Below are 21,537 nucleotides of genomic sequence, written 5' to 3'. Positions count from 1 at the left end.
GTCCCTGTGCTCCTGCCACGCGGTCCAACAAGCGGCCGCCACGGCAAACCCGAGAGCTGGGTCGTGGGGTAGCAGGCGGCCCCTGCCCACACGGGTGTCCAAGGACAGGAGGCGCCTAGACGCGTTGCCAGGAGGGCAAGGGGCGGGGTCAACAGGGACGTGAGGACTTCCTGTCCTCTGGGCCGGAGGGACTCTCCTGGAGGACGTGACGATGGAGTTAGGTTTGCAGGCAAACAGGGACCCTCCAGGAGGACGGGGGGTCGGTGGGTGTCCGCGCTGAGGGCAGGGTGCACAGAGGCCCCGAGGCACCGGGACGGGCCCTTCCCCGCCCACATGCAGGGTGGCACCTCGGAGGCCAGCGCTGGGTGCTGGGGGGCGTGGTCCACGCGAGAGCACGGGCTCGGGGGGCTGGGGCTTCTCCTCGGGGTCCGGGTGGAGGGGGCTGCGGACCTCGGCCGGTGTCTGCGGGGAGGAGGGGGCTGCATAGAGCTGGGCACGTGGGCTCCCGGGGACGGAGCTCGGGGCCAGCCTGCGGTCACGGGGGGGCGGGGGGCACAGAGCCGTCCCTCCCTGTCACCTGCTCTGCAGCTTGGCCGAGCTCTGCGGGAGGCGGCCCCGTGCTGCCCTGGCCCAAGTCCCCGCCCTCCCACCGGGTCCCACGCAGCCAGCGGCGACCACCCTCCAGGGCCACGGCGCGGTTTCCGCTCAGCTCGTGGCCTGGGGTCCGGGTCGAGCAGCGCCTCGGGCTCCCTGCTCAGAGTCTGCTTGAGAGCCTCCCCCCTCCCTCTGCGCCCCTCGCGCTCGCCCGCCCTCCCGCCCTCCCTCTCTCTAAAATAAATAAATCCTTGAAGAATCAGCCTCCCCCAGCAGTCCAGAGTGAAGATGGGGATCTTCCTCCGCAGACAGAGGTTCTTGCTTTAAGATCTTATTTACCTGACGGAGCGCGAGGGGGCCGCGTGCAGGGAGAGGGAGGGACAGGCAGGACCCCGCTGAGCGGGGAGCCCGATGTGGGGCCCGACCCCGGGACCTGGATCACGAGCTGAGCCGAGGGCAGGCGCCCACCGAGCCCCGGGCACCCCCGGGTCCTTCCTCAGAAGCCTGCAGGGTTAGGGAAGGAGCCGGTGTAGTCAGGGCCGCGCCGGGAACAGCTGAGCAGCCCTCGCCCGGCGTCCGGAGGTGGCGGGGCCATCGGGCAGCCCGCGCCGTCCCCACCGTGCGCCCACCCCCCCCGAGGCCGCTGCGCCGCTGACCCTGGGGCTGAGCGAACCACCCGGCGGCGTGACTGACTCCCGGACGCCGAAGAGATCAACCCCGAGTGTGGGTTGCTGCGTGAGGCTTGCGGGGGTCGCCCGTCGGCCCGCTGTGGCTCCGGGTCGGGGGCGCGCCGTCCTCCACTGCTGAGCACCTGGGAGAGCACGTGGCCCCGCTCGTGTCGCACACGCACCAGCCCGTGAGCCGCCCGCGAGCACCGGGGACGCAGCTGTCGTGCCCCCGAGTCTCAGCAGCCCCGCAGAGGCCGAGCGGCGTCAGGTGGCGGAGACGCTCGCTTTCCACCCCACGGGGGGACGGGCCCCCACGGTTGCTCGCCGTCTGCTCCTAAAGCCACACGTGAGCCCGATACCCGGGGCCCTGAGCGGCCCCTGAAGGAGCGCGCGCGGTCGGCGACTTACCTGTTCCAGCTGTCGCGGGAGGCGAGCGGGACACCGGCTGGCCAACCTCCCCAGGGCGTGCGGGCCCCGTGTTGGCTGTGAGCACCGTCCCGCGGGCTGTGTGGACACGGGGGGGGGGGGTGTCCCCTGCTGGAGAGCCCTGGTCGCTCCGCCCCGCCGAGGATTGCCTTGGGGTGCGGGAGTCATGGCTCGTACCGGCCTGCACGGGGGTTTCGCCAAGTCGGCGTTCGGCGCCGGAGGACGTCCCCGAGGCCGGGCCGGCGCTGAGGGAACGGGGCCTGCGTGTGGGGCAGACGGGGCCGTCGTGAGCGGGCCGGGCTGGCTCCGCACTGTCCTCGCCCGGCGGCCCCCAGGGGGCAGGAGGAGTGTGGGGGCTGGGGCGGCGGGAGAAGAGCTCAGAGGGTCCCCGCGGCGCTCCCGCCCGCCATCGTCCCCCGCGGCCCCCAGACCTCGTTCTGAGGGAGTCGGCCGGGCGGCAGCACTTGCACCCAGGACGCAGGGGTCCGTCCGCGAACGTCAGAGCTCTCACAGCCGGGACCGCGTTGGGGGATCCCTTGCAGCCATGCCCGGGGGCCGACGTCGGGGTGGCGGCTTGACCTCTAAGGCCCGGGACTCCTCGAGTCCCTGGTGTCCGTGCCGCAGCCGCTGGGGCCCCCACCGCGCTCCTGTCCCCCGAGGGCACGTGTGCAGGGGGCGCGAGGCCGGGACCGGCTGGTGGGGGGCGGTGACATGTGTCTCCTGGGTGCCCCGTCCGTGCGGTCCCCGGGGTGCCATCCCCGGGCCTCGCTGTCCCCTCAGAGGGGAGCTTCCCGAGCCGCTGATGCGCAGACTGACCGTCAGCTTCCTGGGCTTTTATCTTGGGACTTTACGCACACACGCGCGCACACACACGCGCACACACATCTATTATATGTATTTACGGGGTGGTTTTGTGCAGTTTTCTGTTTGAATCTCTGAGCACCAAAGCTGCCCTTGGATTTTCAGGAGAACTTTCCGAAGCCGCGTGCCCCCCCCCCCCGTGTCTGTGGGGCGGGTGGACCTCTGTCCCTGCTGTTGTCTCACCTGCGGACTCACCCTGGTAAACGCTCCCAGTGTGCGACCATGGCCCGGCCCCTGACCTCCCTGCCCCCAGGGCGGCTCGTGTAGAGACTTCCAGCCACACGGGGACGTCCTGCCTTTGAGACCAGCCCTTGCACGGGGGGAGGAGCTGAGCGTGTGCCTGAGCTCTGGCAGGGCCGGGAGGTGGCGAGCACGGGGACCCCGGGAGGTGACGGGCGCGGGGACCCCGGGAGGCGACAGCCACATGCACCTGCACACAGCTCGTCAAGGAAGATCAGCCTGGACGCACGGGGCGGGGAGGGGCCACGAGAACACACAAGGGTGGTGCCCACGGGGCAGCAGGGGCAGAGGCCACGGGGTGAAGGGGCAGGGGCGCTGGGGGGGCGAGAGGATGAAGGAGCCCCCCATCCTGAGCTTCACGAGGGGACGGCCCAGGAGCTGCTGAGTGCCTGCCCGCATGTGTCGGGCCTCGTGTCCCCTCCGCGGCACCTCGGGTAAACCCCATGGACCCCCTTGGTGCTCCCGTCACCACCCACACAGAGGAGGAAGCCGGCTCTAGGTCAGCGGGGGAGCCCTGCCTCACGGGGGACCCCACCCCCATCACCCCGTCCGGCCCGGCCCACAGCCCCCTCGCTCCACTCCGCGTGGGGCACACAAAGGCAGCAGCTGAGGGCCGTGCGCCCTCTAGAAATGCCGGGGCCGCTTGGCGCAGAGACCAGGCCAGGGCCCCGCAGCGCCCCGCGGGGAAGGGGGGCAGCCAGGCCAGAAGCAGGGGCGTGGCAGCGGGTGCAGCTTCCCCCGGAGAGCACTGAGCGCAGCGAGGGGCCGGGCCCTCCGGGGAGTGGGTGCAGGGCCTGGGCTGACTGGCAGGCCACGGTGCCAGGGTGCTGTTGGCAGCCCTGTTTGCAAGGTGCACGGGGGGGGATGCCTCGGCACCAGGAGCCAGGCAGGCGTCGGGGGGGGGACCCCGGGATCAGCCAGGCGTTGGGGGGGGACCCCGGGGTCGGACAGGCGTTGGGGGGGGGACCCTGGAGCCCGCCCGTCCTGCCGCCCTGACGCGAGCTGCAGCAGGGGACTCGGCCCAGCGCGGCGGCTGCCCCCACGGCCTCGTGCCCGCCCTCTAACCTGACGCCGCGTGACCAGCAGACACAGGACTCTTCCCTTCCCTGTCCCCTTGGGCCTCTGCACGTGGACCCACACCCGTCCGGCAGGTGCCACGCTTAGGCTGACGCGAGCGCCCGCTGCCAGCAAATAACACGGTAGAGACTCCGCGGTTCCAAAGCAGGAGACGAGCCTGACAAGTTGGGGGACCGGCTCCCCCGTGGAGCAGAGTCACTGCCGGGAGCGGGAGGGAGGTGAGAACCTCCGTTAACATCCGTTTACCGGCACCAGCCGCTTGTGAAAAGGGGGTACTTCAAATAGAGAAATAAAATGGCTTTTTGGTGATGGAAAACATCATATTTTATTTTTATTTTTTTATTTCTTTTTATTGGAGTTCAATTTGCCGACATACAGCATAACACCCAGTGCTCATCCCATCAAGTGGAAAACATCCTATTTTATTATTATTATTTTTTTTTTGGAAAATGTCCTATTTTAAAACGAGGCACCGACTGTCAACCGCAGGCTCGATGCCGTTGAGAGGAGGGGAGCACGCGAGGCACGTTTACTCACGTGCGGATCCCGAGCCCGCCACGGCGAAAAAATTAGCAGGTCACGCCTCCGGTTGGTTGGAAAATCAATACAAGTAAGAAACTCGAGAAAGGAGGAAACACGGAATTAAAACATGGCAGTAAAAAAAAATTAATTGATTAATTAATTAAAAAATAAAAAAAATACAACATGGTAGTGAGCCGTTAAAGAAGTCTGCAGCCACGTCTAGTTTTTCACGATCAATTTAAGAAACCCGAAGCTTAAGAAAGCAGTTCCATAAATAAATAAATAAAAATATAATAAAAAAAAATAAAAGCAGGCCCCGGCACAGGCACGTGTGGGGGCGGGAGAGACGGAGACTGCGAGGGACACCGGTGAGAGGATGTGGTGCGTCGGCCGTTCCCAGGTCGTCCCTGCGGGAGCAGCGGTTCACCTGCACGCGAGGCCGTGACCGCGGAGGAGCCGTGGAACACGTGGGCGTGATTTCCATTAAAAGGCGCTGGAGCTTCCAATCACTGAGCGGGAAAGTAACAATAAGAGGTGCAGGGGGTCCAGCTAAGACGGTGTAACACACGCCGTGTTCCCCTAAAGTACCACCAAATGGGGCAGCTCCCGGGGGACGGCCCTATAGACCCTGGAGGATGAGCCAGGAGGCGGCGTTGCCCCCTCTGCTGCCCCGACGCCAGCAGGCGCCCCCCCCCTGCCCCCGTCCTGGCCTCCCCTCCCCGGGCCCCACCCGGCCCCCAGCAGCTGAGCCCGCGCCCTGCGCCCTTGGGTGGCCCCTTGACGCCTCGGAGCCACAGTGCCCGTATCTGCAAACACACGCACTGGCTCTCGCTCTCGCTCCCTCGGCTTCTTTCTCAATAAACATGAAATCGATGGTGTCCGCTTCCGTGGTGGTGTCCGCGCGTGACGTCCTGCCTCCGGAGGCGGCTCTGCACCTCCACGGGCTCCGCACGCAGCGAGGGTCCCCCCCGCCGCCCGACGTGCCCGCCCTGGACCCTGCAAGGGCAGGCCCGGGGCGCTCCCGCACGCACCCAGGCTCCGAGCACTCAGCAGAGGCAGGTCAAGCTGTGCGTCTCAGGCCCAGTAGGTTCCATCTCCCACCTGCACAAATGCACACTCATACGGGGCCAAAGGCCAGGCTCAGAGTTGGGGCACACCCAACAGCCGCCCCTGGCCGCAGTGTGAGCTCCAGGGTACAGACCCCGTCAGGGACCTGTGCAGGCCCTGGAGCCGGGCATCCGGGTCCTGAGTGGCCAGAGCCCTGGAGCTCGGGGGGTGGGGAGTGTGCACAGTCCGGGGCCCCGCTGGCACCGCAGTGGGATCGGGGCAGGGCCCCTGCAGTGTAGCCTGAGGGCCCGGGGGGCGGTGGCGTCCCCCGTAGGGCTCCCCAGAGGGCAGGCCCTGCCCCCTTCCCGTCCCAGAGAGTGAGCCCTGAGCAGGGCCGCACAGCGAGCCGGGCTGACACCAGGGAAGGGACACACATGCGAGGTCCACCCGAGCACCCATCGCCAGGCAGGCTGACACCCAGCCGCCCCCCACCACCCGACCGCAGGCTGCAGGAGCCCCTTTCAGGGACGCCCACGGGCAGCGAGCCGAGGAGCCCACAGCCGTGGAACCGCTCCCTCCACGTCCTGTGTGGCTGCTGAGACCGTGACTACAGGCAGGACGTGCAGAGCAGCGTCCACCCGGCCCCGCCAGCTCCCCGGGCTCGGCAGAGCCCCGGACGCAGCCACCCTCAGCTCCCCGGGGCCAGTGAACCCGCAGGATCAGGAAGCCGGGGAGGCCTTGGCCTCCTCCCTCCGTAACTGCCCCTGGGACTTCACGAAAACTGGCATCAACAAGAAGTCTGGGTGACCGGGTGGACACGGAGGCCACGGAGGAGGAAGCCGGGCGGGCACAGGGGCAGGAGCCCGGGTCTGGGCCCGGCATTCAAGGCCCCGGGGCTGAACCATGCATGGCCCCAGCCTCGTCTCGCTGCAGACGGTGCTGCCAGGACCCTGCATCTCACGTCCCCTCTGTGTCCCACTCCAAGAGGCAGGGATGGGCTCCTTGAGCTGCACCCAGCGGTCCCGGGGTGGGGACTGAGTCCCGGGGTGGCCCCCCAGCCCTGCCGAGCCGCCTGCCCCTGCCGAGACGGGGAGCACTGGACAGGGTCAGGCTGGAGGCGTGCAGCTCCCCGGGGTGCTCCCTCACGGCGGGTGACGGCCCCCAGGACAGCAGCCGGGGAGCTGGACATGTTGCCAGTGACCCGTGAACCAGGTGGGGGACAGACGGCAAAGAAAGGGATGATGGAGGGGGTGACAGGAGCCCCGGAGAAGGCTTTGAGGGGTGACCTGGGCAGAGGCTGAGGAGGAGCCGCTGGCCAGGTAGGAGGGGCGGGACGGAGCGGGGCCCGGGGAGAGGGCGCCGGGACGCGGGAGCCACGGGCAGCGCCAGGAGCTGGGACAGGCCACGGGGCGTGGGCACCACCTGCCTCGGAGGGACGGCGGGCAACAAGCCACATGGGATGGCACCAGGAGGAAGGCCCAAGACGGGGAGGACCACAGGGCCGCGGGGACCCTCAACCCGGAGGGGAGGACGCCACAGCTGCTGGGGCACGACGGGGATGGGGCCACTCCACAGGACAGGATGGAGACACTCCACAGGACGGGGACAGGGACGCTCCACAGGACGGGGACAGGGACGCTCCACAGGACAGGGACGGAGACACTCCACAGGACGGGGACAGGGACGCTCCACAGGACACAGACGGGGATGGGGACGCTCCACAGGACGGGGACAGGGACGCTCCACAGGACAGGGACGGAGACACTCCACAGGACGGGGACAGGGATGCTCCACAGGACGGGGACAGGGACGGAGACACTCCACAGGACGGGGACAGGGACACTCCACAGGACGGGGACAGGGACGCTCCACAGGACAGGGACGGAGACACTCCACAGGACGGGGACAGGGATGCTCCACAGGACGGGGACAGGGACGGAGACACTCCACAGGACGGGGACAGGGACACTCCACAGGACGGGGACAGGGACGCTCCACAGGACAGGGACGGAGACACTCCACAGGACGGGGACAGGGATGCTCCACAGGACACGGACGGGGATGGGGACGCTCCACAGGACGGGGACGGGGACGCTCCGCACCACGGGGATGGGGACGGGGACACTCCACAGGACGGGGATGGGGACGCTCCACAGGACGGGGACGGGGACAGGGACACTCCACAGGACGGGGGACACTCCACAGGACAGGACGGGGATGCTCCAGGGGACAGGCGGGGCCGCTCGCGTACCGTCACATGTGGTCACACAGTTTATTCTCCTGAAGGTCGGGTTCGTCCTTGAGCACCGCGTGCTCTATTGCTGACCCGTAACCCTGGCGGGTCGAGCGTGTTAGCTGTGAGCATACGTGTGGTGTGTGTGTCGCACGCGTGCACACAGCGTGTCCGGGACCACGTAGCATCGGGTGACAGGAGAACGAGGTTTGGTCAGCCGCGTGGCTGGAGCCCCAGCGCGTTCTCAGCCGAGGGACGTCGCTATCAGAAATCCTGTTTATTAGAACTAACATCGGAAGAAACAGCCGTGAGAGCGCCACCCGCGGCGAGAGCCGGGCCTTGGACCCCGACCTGGGCGTCTCCCCACCGCACCCCCCCACGTCCTGAGCCCGCGGCTCCTCGGTGGCCCCGTTGCCGGTGGGTCGCCCCAGGGCAGCCGCGCGGAGGCAGTGACAAGGCAGAGGCCGCCGGGCCCAGCCTGCAGGAGGGACACGCGCAGGGGAGGAGCAGCCGGGCGGCGAGCCGGTGTCTGGGGGTGACCTGTTATTTGTTCCCTGGGAGGCAGGAAGCAAGGTGGGCTAGGGCCTGGGGGGAGGCGACAGGTGTGCAGGGAGCAGAGACCACGGAGGGAGAAGTGGGGGCCTCCCTGCACGAGCCCCTATGCGCCCCCGCCCGCGGCCCTGCAGACCGTCCTGAGGCCTCGTGGCGTCAGGGGGCCGCCCGGCGGGGGACTAACCCCTGGGGGGGCAGAGGCATCTGGGGGGTGGTCAGGACAGCGCAGGGAGGAGAGTCAGAGGGACGGGGCGGGGGGCAGGGGGAGGGCGGGGAGGCACAGAGGGGCAGGGCGGGGCAGAGGGACAGAGGGTGAGGAGACTGACGTGGGCAGGGTCTGACGTCACCGATCTGATGTGAGCGGAGTCTGACGTCACTGCCGTGATGCCCCCTCACCAGTGACGAGTCAGCCCTTTCCCAATACTGGGAGGAGGAGGACAACCCACTTGATTGTCTCCACCAACAATGTTCCAGAAGCTTCAGGGAGGAGTAGGAAGCCAGTGACCCGGGGACCTGGGACCTGGGGCCTGGGATGGGGGGCCGCGTGGGTCAACACCTGCTGGCACTCCTGGTCGCGGGGAAGTGACAAGTCCCCTAGACTGTCCCGTGGGGCCCTCGGCCCGGGTGCAGACCGGGACCTGCACGTCCCCACCGCAGGTCTAGTCACTCCCGAAGCCGGTGGTCCCCTGGGCCTCGATGTTCGCCTCCGCGGGATGGGCTCGCGGGCAAGCAGGCGCCTCCCACCGCCGTCACCGCGGTGATGACCGGGACTCTCCCACGCAGGGACTTGGCCCAAGAAGTGCAGGCTGGCGGGGCCGGCAGGACCCGTGTCCTGGCTCAGTCCGGGGCTCCCTGGCCGGGAGCCGGCCATCCTGCCCTGGCGACACCCACGTGGCCTGTCCTCCCTCCTGGGGGACCAGGCCGGTTAGCACCGCGGGACGGTCACATGCGGAGACAAAGGGCCGGCGCCTTATCGCCGCCTCCAAACTTCACACCATGGAAGCACGGGGTGCTCCTGACGCCTGGTGCCTGGGCCCCTGCCCCCCGTGCCCCAGGCCCCCACCCAGGTCCCCCCCGGGGGATCCTCCAGCAAACGGGCTGGGATCCTGTGGCTGCCCCGTCCCCGCTGCCCCCCTACTCCCTGCCCCGTGCCCCAGGCCCCCACCGGGGTCCCCCTACCCCCTAGGCTCCTCCGGCAGATGGGCTGGGATCCTGTGTCCCCACCCTGACCCCCACCTGCGCCCCAGGCCCCCACCTGGCTCCTCCCCACGGCTCTTCACGGCCTCAGCCCACGACCCCTCGTGGGTGGGGTGCTGCTGAGCCCTGGGTCCGAGGGGCCGTGCTGGATGAGGGGAGCCTCTATCCGTGTAACTGGTGTCTTCACAAGGAGAGTGAACGGCCCTGAGGACACCCCAGCACAGCCAGAGGGCCCCAGGGGACAGGGCAGAGGAGCGGGGCCCTGGGGGGAGCAGGGACTCAAGGAGGGTCTGTGCCAGGGGAGGGAGTGGCCAGGCCCACCCTTGCGGCCGCCCTCCAGCCTCCAGAGCCAGACAGACATGGCCTGGTCCCCTGGTGGGGCCTCGCAGCCCAGCCTCGGGGTGGGGGGGGGACACGCACCGCCTGGAATGGGACTGCGAGCGGGATCAGGAGCTCCTGGCTCGCCACGCAGGACGGCCCCACGGCCCCACAGCGCTCCTAGGGCTGTGCTGAGGTCCCAGGGTGAGGTCCTAGCCCCGAGGTCCCGGGGCGGAGGTCCCAGGGGTGAGGTCCCAGGGGTGAGGTCCTTGTCCCGAGGTCCCAGGGCTGAGGTCCCAGGGTGAGGTCCTTGCCCCGAGGTCCCGGGGCGGAGGTCCCAGGGCCGAGCTGCGGTTGGGCAGGCAGTTAGTGTCACTCAGGCCATCATCTCGGAGCACGGTGGGCACCCGGCTGCGCGGTGAGCCAGCCGTGGCTTAGGGAGCAGTCCCCGTCCTCGGAAGGGAAGCTGAGCCTTCTAGAAGGAACCGTGTAGAGGCCACCACGAGGCTGCAAGTCAAGGCTCGAGGAGAAATCGATCCATTCATAAAGCGGGTTTTTTTGGCAGCGCACAGGGTTTCAACGTCAAAGTGAAGCAACATGTTGAGAAGGAAGTAGGGCTCCCTGCCCGCGCCCCGCGCCCCGCGCCCCGCCCGTCCTGGAGCCCCGCCAGCAGTGCTGCTTCCCGGGTGTCCACGTCCCCACGTTTCTGAGTGACAAGCACGTGGTGTCGTCCTTCACTGTTTCGTGTCCAGGTGCAGGGCGCTGCCTCCCCACTGCGCTGGGTGTGCACCCAGTCCCCCGCCGCCCGGCGCACCCCAGTTTCCCATCCCTCCTCCCCCCACGTACACCCTGCAGTGACCCCGACGGCCTAGGACGCTCGGTTCACGGCCGCGCACTGCAGGGCGCTGCGATTGTGTTTCCTTTCTTAATTGCTGTTTGATCTGGAGTTAATGATCGCCTCGCTTGTTCACTGGCGGAATTTTCTGGACTTGATTGTCAGTTCACCCCACAACTTCCAAACATGTCTGAGAATGTTTTTATACAAGGTCAACGGACATCAAGGGATTTAATTCTTTCTTTTTTCTCTCTCTTCTCCTTGGCTGTTGGAACGGCCCCTCACGAAGCCCGGCTGCCTCCTATCGGGGCTGCTCTCCGCTATGGGGCCTGCGGCGTAGCTGTCTTCCTGGGATCGACTGCTCTTTGGGGTCGTCCCTGAACTTGCTTTTGCCTTTCTCTTTAGGTTGGATTTCCTGTTTCCTGGACGTCTGCCCCTTTTTAGTTTAACCCGCTGGTGGAATGGAACACGGTTCGGGAGCCTCGTCGGGTTAAAAAGACGGTCCAGCCGTCGAGGTTATGCCCTTGCTCATCGCGCCGCCCCAATCTGGACAAGACACCTGCCCTATCACCTGGCCTACGGCTGTCTCTCTGGGATCTCCCTTCACCATGTTTCTAGTGATTTCGTCTCTGGGTTGAAATTAATCCTCTTTATCCCATGTCCTTCCCTTTCTTGCTTTGCTTGCAACGGCCTCCTGAGAAGGGGTGCATGGGAGGTACAGTTTTTGAACCCAAAGTTGTCTTTATCATATCTGTCCTCACATTTCCTTGACGGTTAACCTCACTCTAGAATTCGAAGTTGGAAATAATTCTTCAAGTTGGAATTTTTTTTTTTTTTCAAAATTCGAATTGTCCCGAATTTTGGAGCATTTCTCCACTGGGCTCTCCTTGCCACTGTGGCTACTGAGAAGCACAAAGCCACTAGATTCCTTTTATGTGTGATCTGGTTTTCCTCTCTGGAAGCTTGGAGGATCTTACATTCCGACAGTCCTCGGTGACACCCCGTCACGTGGATTTGCAGGCTCCCACTGGGCCCTTTGAGTCTGGAAAGTCAGGTTCTTCAGTTCTGGGGGATTTCCTTAAACTATTTCTGATGATCTGGTCCCCTTAGCCTCCCTCGTTCTCTTTTAAAAATTCCTCTTGGTCAGATTTTGGGTCTATTCCACTTGCCCTCTAACTTCTCATGTTATCTCTCTTAATTTGTATTTCTTTGTTCTTTTGCTCCACTTTCCAGGAAATTTCTTCCTGGAAGAAATTTAGCATCTGGCTTTTCTACTGAGTGTCTCATTTCTGCCATCCTGCTTTAATTTTCAAGAGCTTGTTTGTTATTGTTATTATCGGGGTGGGGGGTTGGGTGGACACAGAGTTCTCGCTTCATCGACGTCGTCTCTCCCTGTTCTCCAGGAGTATTAACGGTAGTTCTAAAAAAGTTTTCTTCTTACTCACATTCATTCCATTTCTTTTAGATTATTTTTTTTTCTTCTGTGAGAGAGAGGGAGAGGGTGGGGCGGGGCAGAGGGAGAGAGAGAGGATCTCAGGCAGGCTCCATGCCCAGTGTGGAGCCCAACCTCACAGCCTGAGATCATGACCCGAGCCTAAATCAAGAGACGCTTCGGGGGCTGAGGCACCCAGGCGCCCCTAGGTTCCCTTGCACCTATTTGCTGGGCCTCTCTATCCCACAGCAGAGAACTTCCCCAGGGTCTGAGCAGCCTTGACTGTCTGCTCTTGACTAACACCGGGCTCTGAAAACAGCGACTGGGAAGTCCTGGACGTGTGAAGGCCTTGGCAGGTGGGAGCCTGTTCCGGGGGGGGGTCACAGGTTGTGTACCGGGCACCTGCCACTGGCCTCCTTCTTGGACTGGCCGGGCTCCCCGGGAGGAGCCTGCATGCCGCTCCCGCCCCGAGCCTGTTCCCCGGCAGCACACAGGCCTCGGCTTCCCTCTGTGCGGAAAGGCCTGTGCCTGATGCCGCGTTGGTGCAGCCCCGGGGCACCCGGAAGGAAGAAGCCTCACCGCTCCTTCCAGCTCTCCACCCCCCAACCCCGGCTTCGTATGTGAGCCCCTCCCGTACCCCCTGTTCTGAAGGCGCCCGGTGCAGCCCATTCCTGAGCCCTTGGAGGGCTTGGAAGGTGAGTCGGGCTGGCCGCCCCCGCAGTCGGCAGACGGCTGCACCAGCTCTGCTCCCCGGGCTCCCGCACAGCCGCCTGGTTCCCAGCTTCACAGTTTTCGTGGCTCTTGTTCTCCCCATCGCCCGACGTGAGTTTGTTTTCATTTTGTTTTAAAGTTTCTTCACTGGGGAGAAATGTGAGGCGTATATTCTATTCAATTGGGCGCCTGGACCTGGAGCGTCTCAAAGCCCGTTATCCAAACCCAGTGACAGCCAACATTTTTGATTATTTATTGTGATCTGGGCAGTCATCTAAATACATGTACTAACTCATTTAAACTCTCATATTGGCCCTAAGAGATAAGGACGATCATTTTCAAATGGGGAAACTGAGGCACAGAGCTATTATGGAAGACCTCCCAATCAGTACGTGATGACGCTGGGATTCAAGCCCCTAAGTTTGGTCCCACGTCTACACACAGTCTTGCTCGAGAAATGTTGCTGTATTTACTCTAGGACCCAGTTACGAAAAGACGTAGCGTGATCTGCTCTGATTCTCTTCAGCAACTTGTTTCTGGTTAAATTGTACCTTTGTTCACTCTGCCTGTCTTGCACCAGGCACTGTGTTCCGCTCTCGTGTGGTTTTCAGTGCGTCCGTGTGTTGTGGGTGTTACTGGGCACACTGTACGTATGAGGACCCCAGGGCCCCGGCGGGGTGGGGGGGTAAGGAACCTACTGAAATCTCTTGTAGTAACCGGAAGACGGGAGATGCAAATGCAAGACCACATGGCTTCAAAGCCAAGGAGGGCTTCGGGCGGGCTCAGAATTTTGGAAGGTAATCGTCGTCACCAGGAAGCAGACCGTACTCCGCGTGCCCAGACATTTAATGAAACGCCCGTGGTTCATTACTTTGGTTTTCTTCTTCAATTACACGCATGTTGGATCCCTTTTGTCTGCGACTCACATCTCCAGGTTTCTCTGTACATACGAGTAGCTTCCAGGATGGGGTTAAATGTATTTGCATGAGGGGGTAGGGAGGAAGCTGGGCAAGGCCTAGAAGGCCGTCAGACCGTGATGCAGGTGGGCTGCCGGGTGACGGAGAGAGGGACAGAGGGTGCGGTGACCGAGACTGCCGCCGAGTCAAAGGAAAGCTTCGGCAGATACACTGAAGGGTCCCCCGTCTTCACGACACTCAGTCACTGGCTGACAAATGTGTCACAGATTTTAGGCACAAAGGTGGACCCACCTCAGTGACAGTCCCCATAACCAGAGGTCCACGGGGTGTGTTTTCACGGCAGCCATCGTCATCTGCTCTGCATTGCTGAAACCATTTTATTTCAGCCTCACGTTTTTAAAAAGATTTTGTTTATTTATTTGAGAGCGAAGGAGAAGGCAGGCTGGAGGGAGAGGGAGAGGGAGAGAGAACCTACACCGAGCACAGAGCCCAGCGCGGGGCTTGATCTCAGGACCCCGACGCCGTAACCTGAGCGGAAATCGAGTGTCGGCCGCGTGAGCGACTGGGCCACCCAGCCGCCCCTCAGCCTCACGTTTAGTTGGAATTCTAGACCCAAAATCGTTTTTCCTTAGAACTTTGAAGGAATTGGATCCATTGTCTTTTAAAATCCGGTTGTGGACAAGCAACCTGATGACAATCTGATTTCTGATTTTTATGTTTTTCAGATTTATTTATTCATTTGAGAAAAAAGAGCGAGAGCCCGCGAGCATGAGTGGGGGAGGGGCAGGGGGAGAGGGAGCACGCGGGAGCCCAGCAAGGTGCTTGACCTCAGGACCCCGAGACCATGACCTGAGCCAAAATCAAGAATTAGCTGCTCAAACGACTGAGCCGCCGAGGGGCCCTTGTTTTCTGATTTTTAACGACTGTCTCTTTGCCTCCCCCCCATCCCTCCTTCTCCTCCCCGCCCCCCAACTCCCTGCCCTGCTCCCTCTCCTGGCTCTGGGACGTACCCTCCCCTCAAAATGCAGAGAGTCATTAAATATGTGTGTGGGGGTCAATACTGCTTGGACTTTTAAAATCCGAAAATTTGGTTTCTTTTGAGCCTTAGGGAAGTATCTCAAATTATTATTTTTTTGATCCACTTTCTCTATTTCTCCTCTGGAACATCTATTAGTCAAGTATTCGACTTCCTGGGTTGATACTTTCAGGCCTTTTACCTTTCCTCCCGGGTTTCCAGCTCTTGGCCTTATGTCCTAGGAAAGCGCTTGGACTTGATCTTCCAACTGCCCTATCCATTTTTTTCTAAACCATTTTCTGATTGTTTCTTTCCAACGGCGCCCTGCTCTTGTTTTTGTTCATATCCGCACGACATCTTGAAAACCCTGCGGACGTTCATCAGAGGGCTGCTTTCACGTTTTCTCCCCTTGGCCTGGTCCCTTCCCAGTGATGTTGTGCAGCTGTTGTTCTGTCTGGTGATCGCCAATTCCTCCCTCATAATGGGAAGCGGTGTCGCCCTTTCCTTGCTTCAGCCGCTCTGCTAAGCCTCTGCTGGGAGTGGGCCGCGCTGGCGGGGTCCCCCGCGGGCGCCTCACTCTTTAGGATGAGCTCGGAGACTGCCTGACCCAAGCTGGGTCTTCCTGGTGCACGACGGCGCTCGCCTCGCCAGCACCGGGACACCCCCCCCCCCGCCCCGCAGTCCCATGTGGCCCCTGGACAGAAGTTCCATATATCTAGAGAAGAGCCTACAGTGTGGGGCCTGAAGGAAAAGGGTAGGCTTCTTCCTACAACTGACCTCTTGGCAAAGGAGCTGAAAAGCTTGCTGCCTCGTCATCTCAGCTCTCTGATGGTTCTAGAAAAACCGCGATTGTGTAACCGGGTGGGAATGGTGACAGCGGTCGCTTTCCACGTCCTCAGCAGAAGGGGCCCCTCCACTGGTTGCTCTCGGAGGTCGTGCTGCAGGTCCCTCACCACGGCCCCCGGCCCGGGGGAGCCGCTGCGTCCCTCGCCCGGACGGCCGTTGCAGCCTCCCCCTCTTCCTCCTGAAAACTCCCTCTCAGCTGACGCATTTGCTTCCCGTTTCACTGACTGAAAGGAAACCTTCCACCAACGCCCGACGGGACACGAGCGCCGGCCCGTGTCTCCTCTCTGCCCTCCTCCCGTGACAGCGTGGACAGCCCGTCGTCCCCGCGGAGACACATCCTCCCCTGTCCACCGGGCCTCATGCCACCTGCCGGCTCGGTGACACCCCTGCCTGTGCCCCCCCTTGCCCCCCGCCCCCCTCCGCCCCCTCTACCCCCCTCTGCCCCCCTCTGCCCCCCTCCGCCCCCCTTGCCCCTCCGCCCCCTCTACCCCCCTCTGCCCCCCTCCGCCCCCCTTGCCCCTCCTCTCCCCTCCACCCCCTCCGTCCCCCTCTGCCTGCTGCCGCCCGGGCGCCGTCTGGGCCTCTCCAGTACCGTCTCTGGCAGGGCGTGCGTCTGTGTGGTGGTCGTGTGGGGCTTTCTCAAGGGGTCGTGTGGGGCTTTATCGCCTCCAGAAGCGGGGAGTCGGGCCTAATGAGGCTCCTTGAACCTTGGGCATTTTCTGGAAGCCTGCTCCCGCGGACGCCTGCAGTCAGGCAGGTGGCTGGTCCCTGCCGCCAGCAGAGGGCAGTCCCGGCGCCCCAACAGGCACCTGCGTGACTGGCACTCCTGGCGGGGCGCCTCCGCGGGGGACAGAGGGAGGCCTCAGTAATTGCTACTTGGCAGCGGCTGGGAAGCTCCGATGGACTCGGCTTGGAAACCAACCCGAGCCAAGGGGTGAACGTGAACATGATCTTGGGTAACTGTACGTGGGTTTGGCTGCTGCGCCGACAGGGTGTTCATCAGTGAGGAGGGCCGCGCTCCCCCACTGCCAGCTGGCTCGGCTCCTGCCCGGGGCCGCACCACCGCCTCTCAGGGTGATCTGCAGACGCTAATTCACGCCTCGGTGCCCGTCCACGTGGTAGATACCGTCAAGCCCTCCCCCAAATGTAAAACGCATGGGGACCCAGGCAGCGATGGGGGGTTACTCCAGCCCGAGAGGTAAGTTCGTGCAAAGACCAGATTCCTAGGTTAGAGGCGAGAACCCGCGTGATCATCTAATAGGTGCAGACAAGGCGTTTGACCAAATCCGACGCTGCTTGTGATGGAAACATCGCACAGTCGAGGAACGGACGGGAACGTCCTCCGTCCGGGAAAGAACATCTTTGAAAATTCCACAGCTGACGGCGGGCTTCGTGGAGAGAAACCGAACGCTCTCCCGCTAAGCTCAGGAGCAAGACAGCTCTGTTCTCCCCACTTCCAATCTAGAACGTACCGGAAGCTCTAGCACGGGCAACAAGACAGGGAGAAGTAAGACTCGGTTTGCAGATGACACGCTGTGACCTGGAAAGGGAAGTGTGGGAGCCGTCCTGGCCACCGTCCCGGCCCGCTGGCTTCCGCGGGTCCCCACGTGCTCCAGCTCGGCCGCCGCGGCTGCTAGTGAGGCCGGGCGACCAGGTGTCAGGCCCATAAGGCCCCTCCCCTGTCCAAGGCCTGGGCCTCTTTGTGGGTCAGCGGACCCTCTGCCCGCCCCCCGGGCTGGGAAGCCGCCCTCAGCCCACCCAGCAAGGTGCCCCGTTGAGCCACGAGCCTCGCGCTTCCCCAAGTCGTGCTGCAGATGGGCTGTGCGGCGTCCCGGGCGACCCCGGGGGCCCCAGGCCGCGGCCCTCCCGGCGGGCCGGCCATCCAAGGCGGGACGTGGCAGGAAGGCTGCGCCAGGCGCCTGGAGACCAGAGCACAGGGAGCAGAGATTCGCACCGGATTCCTAGCTGACGGCTGTCCCCAGGATCCGAGGGTCGGGCAGGTCGCTGTCCAGGGAGCGGAAGCAGGGCAGAAATCGGAGGCCGCGGGGCGCAGCATAGACACCCCTGCTGGTGGGGGCTGTGGAGCAGCCTCGGGGCCGAGCGCCCCGTCCTGGTCCGTGCAGCGTGCAGGCTGCGGGGCAGGGTCGCCCTGGCGCCCGGCGGGGACGCCTCTGGGGACCTCGGACCCAAGGGACCAGCCCAGGCCCTGGACACTGGGGGGGCGGGTTGGGCAGCTTCACGGAGCCTCACTTTCTGAGAGAATGAGCAACACTCCTGAAGGCCCCCTGCCAGGTGCCGCCCACCGGTGGTTGTTGATAGAGGCCAGTCTAGACGCCCGCGTCCCAGTGCCCAGCCGAGGGCCCAGCTCAGCCGGAAGCCGCCCTCATCCAGCGGGCGTCTCACCATTGTGTGTCTTCCATAAAAGTCCTTGACAACGTGCAGGTGAGTGGCTGTCACCAGGGCTCATGCTTCCACCGGCGCGTATTTACAGGTGAGGGCGGTGGCCGGGCAGCCAGACGCTGCGGCCGAGGCCCCGTGGAGGCCCACCTGGGTCAGGGCGGGAACGCCGAGGGGCGCCCAGTGGGCTGCGCTCAGTCAGTCCCAACCCCGCCCCGGTGGAAACCGCGTCTCCACCCTGGGCCGCCGGGCACACACCCCCTTGCTCTCTGACGTCGTTGAGTCTCGGGCTGCAAATTTCTGTGACGTGTAACCAGACGCTCCGAGCACAAGGCAGCCCCGCGCACGCTGCCGTGTGGATTTCGTGTGTCGTGGGAGGAGCGTTCACAGGCCCCCACGCATGCGGCCTGTGTTCGAGTCGCGGCCCTGCCGCTTGGGTGCGCGTGGCCACCGCTGATCTCCCCAAGGCCCTTGACTCCCCACTTGCTCCTCCGTCAAGGGGAGGCCCCGCTCCACGTTGCAGGGGTCCGTGCGGGTTAAGGAAGGACCAACCAAGAAGGTGTCCTGTCCCTGTTCTTCCCTAGTGGAAGGAAGAGAGGACACGCCAGGGGAGGGCCAGGAGAGGGCTGCTGGCTGCCTGGCGAAGGAGGCCCACCGTGGGCACTTTGTTCCCATGGGACCGGGGACGACCCGTCTCAGGGCTTCATCTCAAGAGGATTCGGTCACACGGCGGAGCCTCCGGCTTGGAAATACACAATTTGTCTCCCCCTCCCTCTGCCATCGCGGCCTTTCCTGCAACCCCGAGTAGCGCCGGACCCCCGGACAGCTGGTCATCCCTGCCCCGCCAGCCTCAGCCAGGCGGCCGCAGAGAGAGCCCCCGTCTCCCCCGCCCGGAGACTGCAGTGGCCTGGAGCCCAGCCTGACGTCGGGCCCGGTGTCCTCGGGGCTCCGCAGGCTGAGCGGGGCCCTGCGCCGTGTCCCCACCCTGCGCCTTTCTGTGGCCGCCGTGTGCAGAGCGGGACAGCGGGTGTGTCCACGGCCCCGGCTGCCCCGGATGCTGGGCCCTGAGGACCCGGGTCACCAAGCCAAGTGCTGAGCCACGGGGCTTCCCACGGTCACAGCAGCCGGGCCCGACGTGGCATAAAGAGGAGCATCGTCCTGGCAGCAGAGACGGTTCCATGCACCCAGCTGGGGGCGGGACCACGTCTTACTATGTGACCTCGCGGCTCCGATGCCCAGGGAACTCCCCGCGAGTCACGGAAGTCCTTCCTTTCTGTTGCGACAACCGCGCAGCACAAGCCATCCAAGCCCCGTGGGCGCCGGCAGCAGCGCTGTCTGCACAGTGTCCCACAGACCCAGCTGCACATTAACCTTTTTTGTTCCTGCGCCGAGAGACCATCGCCAAGACGTCTGGCTCATTCCTTTCTTTGTCCGTGGGTCCGACCTGACCGGCTGATGACCCTTAACCTCGTCCACGGTCAGCACCTCCTCCCTCTCCGAGCTCCCCGTCCAGTCGCCCGCCGAAGTAGCAGCCGGCAGGGGCCCCACCACCCACTTGACCGTGGTAATCGGGGTGGACACCAGTAAACAACTTGCTCTTGTTTCCTGCCTCCAACTTATCCACACATACCCCCCTCCCCCCGCCCATCTTTGGCTCTGTCCCTCCAGACCCCGAGCCCCGGGCGTCTGGACCGGGGCCCAAGCCAGGCTCTCCCCTGCGTCCCCGATTTGTGGTTTGCACCTTGCCTTTGGGACCCGGCTCTGCTAGGCAGCTCCTCCCTTCCCAGGACCTTCAGGCACCCCCTGCCCTACTGGCTCTTCCCCTTCATCCTGTAACTGCTGAGGTCCTTCCTACCCTAAAGCATGAGTACAAGTCCCCGCCAGCCAGCTCCTTCCCCAGCCCCCCGTCCCGGTGAGGCCAAGCTTTGAGAAGCGAGTGTACACGTGCTCTCCCTCCTCCCTCGCTCCCTTCACTCCCTCCTCTGCATTCAAGCTCCTGCCTGAGCACCTCGCTGCAGCTGCTCTGGAAAAGGCTCCTCGGCTCCTGGGAGGCCAAATCCAGGGGCCCTGCCCTCTCCCGCGGTGCCCTTTCCTGCGGAGTCTGGTGCACTGGTCACTTCTGTCTCCCAAGCCTCCCCCCCCCCGTTGTTTCCAAGACAACCCTCCCCTCTCCTCCTGCCTTGTTCCTCTGCAGGTTCCCTTCTTGGCACGCTGCGCTTCCCTCTCTGCTCTCAGCACGTGACCTCCTTCCTCGTCACTTTACTACCGTGTTGTACTGAGGCCGTTCAGACAGGTGGCACCAGCCTCGGCTTCTCCGCTGTGCCTCCTCGCGCTGGCGTCACTGCTCGGGAGGTGCCTCCACTTGGAGGATCCGTAAGCGTCTTGAACCCGATACACCTAAAATCCATCTTCCTTTCCCCCTTTCCGAGAACTGCTCCTGCTCCCGTGTTCCCAGTCTTAGAATATCGTCACTTCTTAAAATCCCAAGCTACAGGGGCGCCCGGGTGCCTCGGTCCCTTAAGCATCCGACTCTCTTGATTTTGCCTCGGATGCAGATCTCAGGGTCACGAGATCAAGCCCTGTGTCCAGCCCCATGTCAGGCTACTTGCTGGGCAAGGGGTCTGCTTAAGGTTCTCTCAGGGCGCCTGGGTGGCTCAGTCAAACACCTGCCTTTGGCTCAGGTCATGATCCTGGGGCCTGGGATTGAGTCCCACGTGGGGAAATCTCTGCTCAGCGAGGGAACCTGCTTCTCCCTCCCCCGCTCCCCCTGCTTGTGCTCTCTCTCTCTCTCTCTCTGAGTCAAATAAATAAAATCTTTTTTTAAAAAAAAGACTCTCTCTCTTCCTCTCTCCCTGCCCCTCCCCCCTTGCTTGCTCTCCTTCTCTCTCAAAAAACAAAAACAAAAACAAACCCAAGCTCTAAACCGACCGTCTAGACTCCTTCCTTTCTTTCATTCCCCATTCTCCAGCCATCACCTTATGTCAATGTCATCCCCTAAATATCCCTAGGATCTGTTCTTTCTCCCCATGTATCCTACCACTATCTCTTCTCAATAACTTTTCATTTTGTTAGATTCCATTTGGGTCATGTTCAAATGCCCCCGACCGCATAGCTTCTACAACAGTCTGCATAAAAGAGACGTCTTATTGTTTTGCTTCCATGTGTAACAGGAACAGATAAATTTAAAGTTTTAAAATTCCTGCCTGACTTCTGCTTCTGGGAAGATGGAGTAGATGCAGTTTTATTTATTCCTCCTGCTAAATACAACTAAAAACCCTGAATAGTGTATGGCAAACCAATGTAAAAAAAGAGCCTGAAAGGTATAGAGAAGAGGGTGGACAAGCTAGGGACCTTGAAATCCAAGAAACCTCCATAGTGATGTCAGAGAAAATCACCTAAAACAAAAGACCTAAATAAGATCCAGAGCTTCAAAACACAGTATTAAAATATCCAGGTTTTTTTTAAAGATCTTATTTATTTATTCATGAGAGACACACAGAGAGAGGCAGAGACACAGGCAGAGGGAGAAGCAGGCTCCATGCAGGGAGCCTGATGCAGGACTCGATCCCAGGACCCCGGGGTCACGCCCTGGGCCGAAGGCAGGCGCCAAACCGCTGAGCCACCCGGGGGATCCCCCCCAGTGGATGGT

Source organism: Nyctereutes procyonoides, unplaced genomic scaffold, assembly GCF_905146905.1.
Source record: "Nyctereutes procyonoides isolate TBG_1078 unplaced genomic scaffold, NYPRO_anot_genome, whole genome shotgun sequence".
Taxonomy (NCBI): Eukaryota; Metazoa; Chordata; class Mammalia; order Carnivora; family Canidae; genus Nyctereutes; species Nyctereutes procyonoides.
The sequence above is the reverse complement of the archived record's forward strand: the minus strand, read 5'-3'. Positions refer to the sequence as shown.